Source organism: Chionomys nivalis, chromosome 10, assembly GCF_950005125.1.
Source record: "Chionomys nivalis chromosome 10, mChiNiv1.1, whole genome shotgun sequence".
NCBI lineage: Eukaryota > Metazoa > Chordata > Mammalia > Rodentia > Cricetidae > Chionomys > Chionomys nivalis.
Window position 1 is genome coordinate 73953609 of NC_080095.1, and position 7866 is coordinate 73961474.

General features: G+C 37.3%; 1 pseudogene; it reads left to right on the plus strand.

Annotated features, from left to right (window-relative positions):
* The first annotated feature begins 4083 nt into the window (after positions 1–4083).
* LOC130883079 (T-complex protein 1 subunit delta-like) lies at positions 4084–6126 on the plus strand (annotated as a pseudogene).
* Positions 6127–7866: the final 1740 nt, after the last annotated feature.

A 7866-nucleotide genomic window follows, 5' to 3' on the forward strand; every position in this document is an offset into this window, starting at 1 on the left:
TGTAATGACTCTCTTAATCAAGATATCTCTTTCCTTGCTCTCGTCTCTATCCTTCCTCCATTTCAAGTGTCCCGTTCCCTCAAGTTCTAATCACCCTTCCTCCTTTCCCCTCTTGTTCCTTTTCTACCCTCCTCTCTACCCCTACCCCCATGTCCCCAATTTTGTCAGGTGATCTTGTCTATTTCATCATTCCAGGTGGATCTATATATGTTTTTCTTAGGGTCCACCTTGTTACTTAGCTTCTCCAGGATCATGAACTATAGGCTCAATATTCTTTGTTTATAGCTAGTATCCACTTATGAGTGATGTTCAACATCCTTAGCCATCATGGAAATACAAATCCATAAAACTCTGAGATACCATTTTACACCTGTCAAAATGTCTAAATTCAAAAACACAAATGATTGCTCATGCTGGAGAGGATGTGAAGTAAGGGGAACACTCATCCATTGCTAGTGGGAATGCAAACTTGTACAATCACTTTGGAAATCAGAATGAAGACTTATCAGAAAATTGGGAATCAACCTACCTCAGGAACCAGCAATACCACTCTTAGGCATATACCCAAAGGATACTCAATTATACTAGAAAGACATTTGTTCAACTATGTTCATAGCAGCATCATTTGTAATAGCCAGAACCTGAAAACAACCTAGAAGCCCCTCAACTAAAGAATGGATAAAGAAAATGTGGCACATTTACACTTTAGACTTTTACTCAGTAGTAAAAAACAACCACATCGTGAAATTTGCATGCAAATGTATGGAACTAGAAAACACTAACCTGAATGAGGTAACTCAGACCCAAAAAGATGAATGTGTTCTGTGCTCACTTATTAATGGATACATGTTTGTTTTAAGGATACACACCTGTATGTGCAGGAGCTGTGCACATATGTGTGCACTGATATGAATACCAGAAATTGATGTAGAGTCTGTCTCAGCTAATGTTTGGGACGGGGTCTCTCCCTGCTTCTGGCCTCTTCTCTACAGTTAGAATGCTTTACTAGCAAGCCCCAGGAAGCCTCCTGTCTCCTTCTCACGAGTGTTGGAGTTATTGATACAAACCTCTTTACCAAGCTTTTACACACTTATGTGGCAGCTACTTTACCCACTAAGCTCTTACCCCAGTCCAGGCCTAAAGACTATTTAGCAGGAACTGAGAGGATTTCACAAGATCTCTGGAGTATAAAAACCTTAGACACAAAACTTAAGATTCTTTCTTTTCCTAATCACAAAGAACAATACATACACATTGTGTGACTCAGTACATTAAACATAATATTAATATTAAAATTTTCATGGTTAATATGAAAACTTTTATGGAAAGTTGCAGATACTAGAAAATAAAATAGAAACTGAATGAATTTACCTTCTTTCTTGGAAAATTTGTGCTTTAAGTTAAACAAGTAGCTGAGGAATATATTCTCCTGTATAGAAATATACACAGTTATGTAATGGATGGAAATAATTAAATTACAACCACCATTTTCCAGCCTTAGACTTTGTGATAAATGTCAACAGCAGCAGGAAAAGTATGAAAGTGTCCAAGCTAGATGTACTGATCAATTTACAAAGAGAGAAAGAACTGTTGATTGGGTTCTCAGAGCCACATATGTTATTACACAAAAAGGAATTTAAAAGCCTATTTTTTTGATTTGTAATTTAAAAAAATTATGAAAAGTACAGCAGACAGAGAAACAGGGATTCAGACAGAAAATATATGAAATCTGCAAACGTTTCTACAAAAACTGGGCAGTTGTGACATGGAGATTATTAATTTAGAAGGTTACAATCATATTGTGGTTACTATTTTGGAAGGAGTAATCTCTAATAGGTTAAATAGTGATGTATTTACAGAAAAAAAATCCAAAGAGAGTAAAGAATCATTTCAAAAATAATTACAAGCTGGAGAAATAGAACAGTATTGACTGTTTGTTCAAGGTTTGGAAGGAAACGGTATCAGTTGTGTCATTTGCTGTACTTGGCTTGTCTTTAAAAATACCCATAGTGCATTTTTTTTTTTTGAGACAGGGTTTCTCTGTGTAGCTTTGGAGCTTGTCCTGGAACTCGTTCTGTAGACCAGGCTGGCCTCGAACCCACAGAGATCCACCTGTCCCTGCCTCTCGAGTGCCCGGCGGTGGTGGCACACACCTTTAATCCCAGCACTCAGGAGGCAGAGGCAAGCAGATCTCTGTGTGTTCGAGGCCAGCCTGGTCTATAAGAGCTAGTTCCAGGACAGGATCCAAAGCTATAAAGAAATCCTGTCTTGAAAAAAAACAAAACCAAAAAAAAAAAAAAAAAAAACCAAAAAACAAAACAAAACAAAACAAAAAAAACCCATACTGCAAAAGGCTAAAAGTAAAATGATATCTATACTAATAGTCTTCTAAAAATGTAATTTCTATGATGATGGAAAACCCTTTGGCTATATTTCTAATTTCAAAGGATTTGCATATATAGCTGAAAATAGAATTGAGAAAAAAAGCAATAAGGGAAAAATATTTGATTTTTTTTTTTATATGTGTGTTTCATTGAAGTGAGTTCTTTCATGTTTATATTTTTGCTGGTAATGCAGTGAGAAAATGACAAGTGCTTGGTAACATATTAATGCAAATTTTAGTAATGGGCAGCGTTCGTGAGGAAGGAAATAGGGTGCTAATGAGATGCTGGGAATCCTACTCAGTAGGTGAGATGCCATAGTCTTCTCTTTATATGTGAAGAACATGTGTACTTAAATAAGTTTGATACATACACACACATGTATAAACTAGTCATTACGGATTTGCCATTTTTCCATTTTCCTGTGCAGGTGCCTAGTTTTCAGTGTTTGCACAAGTGTAATTGTGCTCTCCTGTCAGGACATACCTTATTTATGGAGGTAGTGTCCCTCACTTGAGCACAGAGCTCACTGATATGCCTAGTCTACCTGGTCAGCTTGTTTCTAGAATCCACTGTCTCCAAGTGCTGGAATTACAGCTTTGCTGAGGCATTTTGCCAAACCCGGCATTTTCATTTGCTCAGTTTCATTAAGTGATAGATCCTAAAACCTATATTTTTGAATATTATACAATAGCAATTACACTACAAACAATTGGTCAATAGCTTCAGACAATTAAGTCTATACCACCAGAAAAGCAACGATTTAAATGAATAGGCAGTTATACTTCGCAAACATCCTTTGATAATTCAACAGCTTTACAATTTTAAAGTAAATGTATTAATTATGGTTAGTGAAAATTGTAGTGTTGCTTATTATGCAACAGCACATGTTAGACATCTATCTGTATAATAATTTAATAGAGTCAGAACATTTTCAGTGGACTTGTTTAACATCCATTGTTTGAATCCATTGACTGACCCCTTTTGATATTTACTCCTTCAGGAATTTCCTTAAACAAAGCCTTGGAGATTTTCCTTAGGAAAAATAATATGTGACTGAATTTTGGCACCATTCACAATTCTAAGCCGTAAAAGTTGAAAAATGTTTAGTATTTTTCTGACTTAAAAGTTACAAAAGCCTGAAGACAGAATTAAATAAAAAAGGAAGCTAATCAAAAATCTTCAAGTAACCAACTCATCTCAGAAAAGAGTCCTGGAGGCATTTGTATTGCTAAGGGAAGAGAGACTAGATTATAGTAAATATTATCCTGAGAAGTAGTGAAAACTGAAAATTATTGAGCCTCTCTTTTTCTGACACAAATGGTTATCTAATTCCTTTTTTATCTGTTCTACTACAAAGGCTTTCTTTAATCTTCTTAAGTTTCCCTAAGAACATTTAACTGTGAGGCAGAGAGCCCCGTTCAAGGTCTACCTCCTACAATTCATTCTATTGTATTCACTCAAACACTTCAGCTGAAGTTTTACTTTCCATTGCAATAAAGTAACTATTATAATAATTATTCTCTTCCTTAGGACCATTGTGAGATCAAACAGTTATTTGCATGAAAGTGTGCTTGAAAAGCTTAGGAGTAGGCTTGTAGAGACATCAAGGAGGAGGTGGTTGGAGACTGTTGCTCTGCCTCTGGGTAGAATTCATGTCCACCAGCTCTCATGAACCCAAACAGATGTCACCAAGGCTGCCATGCTGGAAAATGTAGCTCCCCAAACCCAGGTTCTTTCTGCTGGGCCCAGAACCCACTGCAAATGTTCCTATCGAGAATGTGACAAGTAGGCCCAGATGCAGTTCAGCAACATTTCTGTGGCCAAAGCAGTTTCCTGATGTTGTTGAACAAGCCTTGGACCTCAGGGAATATACAAAATGATTCAAGATGGAAAAAGCGATGTAGCCATCGGTAATGATGGTGCCACCATTCTGAAACAAGTGCAAGTATTGGACCCAGCAATAATAATGTTAGTGGAGCTGTCTAAAGCTCAAGACTTAGAAGCAGGGAATGGAACCATGTCAGTGGTCATCATTGCTGGCTCTCTCTTAGACTCCTGTACCAAGCTTCTGCAGCAAGGTATTTATTCAAGCATAATTTCTGAGTCACTATAAAAAGCTTTGGGAAAGGGTCTTGAACTTTTTAATGACATGTCTTGGATCTATATGTAACTGAGCAACTGAGAAAATTTTTTTTTTTTATAATTCATATACTTTATTTTCTTTTTTTTTCTTTTTTTTTTCTTGCTGATTTTTTTTATTAATTAATTAATTTAATTATTAAAGATTTCTGCCTCTTCCCCGCCACCACCTCCCGTTCCCTCCCCCTCCCCCAATCAAGTCTTCCTTCCTCCTCAGCCCAAAGAGCAAGCAGGTTTCTCTGCCCTGTGGGAGGTCCAAGGACCACCCACCTCCATCCAGGTCTATTAAGGTGAGCATCCAAACTACCTGGGCTCCCACAAAGCCATTACATGCAATAGCATCAAGAACCCATTGCCATTGTTCTTCAGTTCTCAGTAGTCCTCATTGTCCATTATGTTCAGCGAGACCGGTTTTGTCCCATGCTTTTTCAGTCCCCGGCCAGCTGGCCTTGGTGAGTTCCCGATAGATAGGCGGCAGAGAAAATTTTTTAAATAATGCAACTACTTAATTCAATCTCTCCAATGAGTGTCAGTGCAGTGATGAAAGTGATTGACACAGGTATGACTAGCAGTGCAGATATTAGAAATATTAAAACAAGTTAAAAAAAAAAGCTTGGTGGAGCAATGGATGCCTCGGAGCTGGTAGTCTGTCCCATTCTAGTGCAAATGATGGCTTAACTAAAGTTGAAAAGGGTACAATTGGGCTTCTTCACTTTCTTCGCTGTTCCTCAAACAGATGCAGGTAATCAAAGGACAATCAGTATCTGACTACGCCCAGATGGATCAAGTGCTTTAGAGAAGAGAGAGCCTATATTTTAAATCTTGTGAAGTAGATTTAGAAAAAGGGATATAATGTCTTTCTCATCCAGAAGTCTACCCTAAAAGATGTGCTTATTGATGTTTCACTACATTGTCCGTATGAGATGAAGATTATGGTTGTTAAGGATAGTGAAAGAGAAGACTTTGAGTTCATCTGTAGGAAATATGGAACTAAACTTGTTGCTAATTTTGACCAGTTCACCGCTGATATGCTGGATTCCCCTGATCTAGCGGAGGATGCCAGTTTAAGTGGCTCTGGAAAACTATTCAAGATTACAAGCCCAAATTGCACAAGCCCAGGCAAAACAGTTGTAATTTTTGTTCTGGTTCTAACAAACTAGTGATTGAAGAAGCTCTGTGCTCCATTCATGATGATCGCTGTGTAATAAGAAGACAACTCTTATTGCAGGATGTGGTACTTTAGAGCTAGAGTTGGTTGATTACTTATTAACAAGTTATTATTAACAAGAATTACTTATTAACAAGTTGGTTGATTGCTTATTAACAAGAATCCTGCTGTGTTCAGGCTTTGCAGATGCTGTGGAAGTCATTCCATTTACAGTAGCAAAAAATGATAACCTGAACCCATTTCCATAGCAACAAAACTATAATACTGGCATGCCCAAGGAGAAAAAACTACAAGCATTAATGTCTCAAATGTTGGAATTTCCAACATTTTGTTGGATTGATTTCCCAGCTTCTGTTAGTGTTAGTCAGTGTTTTGACTCAAGCAACTGAAACTTTAAAAAGCATTCTGAAAACTGATGATGTGGTAAATACTTGATAATCTGGATAAGGCAAGCCACTGGTACTGTTATAGACAGAGTACTGTGGCTGGACTGTAAGATGATCACATTCATGTTCTTTCCTTCTTTTCTGGAAACTTGCTTCTTCAGAGCTTTTGGACATTGTCTTCCAGTAGGCATCTGTTTGAAACTGTACTGAAATGACTTAAGGAAAATATTGAATATTTGGTTTTAGTATTTCTTTCTGCTGTGTAGTACTTTGCATAAATGTACCACATTTTCCTTATCTGTTCTTCGGTTGAGAGGCATTTAGGTTGTTTCCAGCTTTTGACTATGACAAACAATGCTCCTATGAACATAGTTGAGCACATGTCCCCATGGTAGATTGAGCATCTTTTGTATATGTACCTAAAAGTTGTATTGCTGGGTCTTGAGGAAGGTTGTTTCCTAATTTTATGAGAAATGACATCTTGAAATTTGCAGGCAAATGGATGGATCCAGAAAACATCATATTGAGTGAAGTAACCCAGATCCAGAAAGGCAAATAAAATATGTACTCACTCATAAGTGGCTTTTAGACATAAAGCAAAGAAAACCAGCCTACAATTCACAATCCCAGAAAACCTAAACAATGAGGACACTAAGAGAGACATACATGGATCTATTCTACATGTGAAGAAGAAAAAGGCAAGATCTCCTGAGTAAATTGGGGGCATGGGGACCATGGGAGAGGTTTGAATGGGAAGGGAGAGGAAGGGAGAGTAGCAGAGAAAAATGTATAGTTCAATTAAATCAATAAACATATTTGGTTTCAAAAAAGAATAGTTTAGTATATCAATGCAAATATCAATTGAGAGGTGCACCCTATAATTCTAAAAAAAGAAAGTCATGTTGGGCATGTGGACAAAAGTGTTGACTGTTGATGGAGGGAGGGCCTGCTTTTCATCCCGGCTGCCCGGCTATCTTACACCAGAAATAATCTCACAGAAGTTGTGTTAAATTACTGCTTGACTATTAGCTCTAGCTCCTATTGGCTAACTATCACAGCTTTATTTAACCCATTTCTATTAATCTGTGTTCACCATGAAGTCATGGCTTACTGGGAAAGATTTAGCATGTCTGATCTGGTGTCTCCATGGTGGCTCCCTCATTCTGCCTTCTTCCTCCCAGAATTCAATTCTGTCTTCTCTGCCTACCTAAGTTCTATCGTATCAGGTCAAGCAGTTTCTTTATTGATTAACCAATGAAAGCAACACATAAACAGAAGGACCTCCTACACCAGTCGATTTATGATAAAGAGGCCAGTCATAACTTCATTGAAACACCACCGACTGCTAATACTTTCAGCTCAACATGTTCAATGGAGAAACCGAATACTGAAATATTTTCAATATATAATTTGTTTTGCACCTCCAGCTGTGTTTCCCAAGTATCCTGAAAAAAAAAGTCTTTAAAAATAAAGTTTTCTTAATTAATGTTCTTCAGTTTCAACACTAAACACAGGGAAATTATAGTTCAGGTTCTTCTTTTTTTCTGTTTATATTCTTTCTTATAAGTTGGAGAGCTCAGTTATTTGTGAACTTCAGTTTCTGTTCTCAGGATCTTAATGTCACCTGCAACTATTAAGTTGGAAGAATGGGACATTTTTCTTTTTTTTATTTAAAAAAAAGTGTCATGTGTCATGTAATTCAGGCTGGCCTTAAACTCAGTAGGTCGCTGAGGCTAGCCTAGAACTTCTAATCCTCCAGCCTTCATCTTCCAATTGCTGGGAATGCATT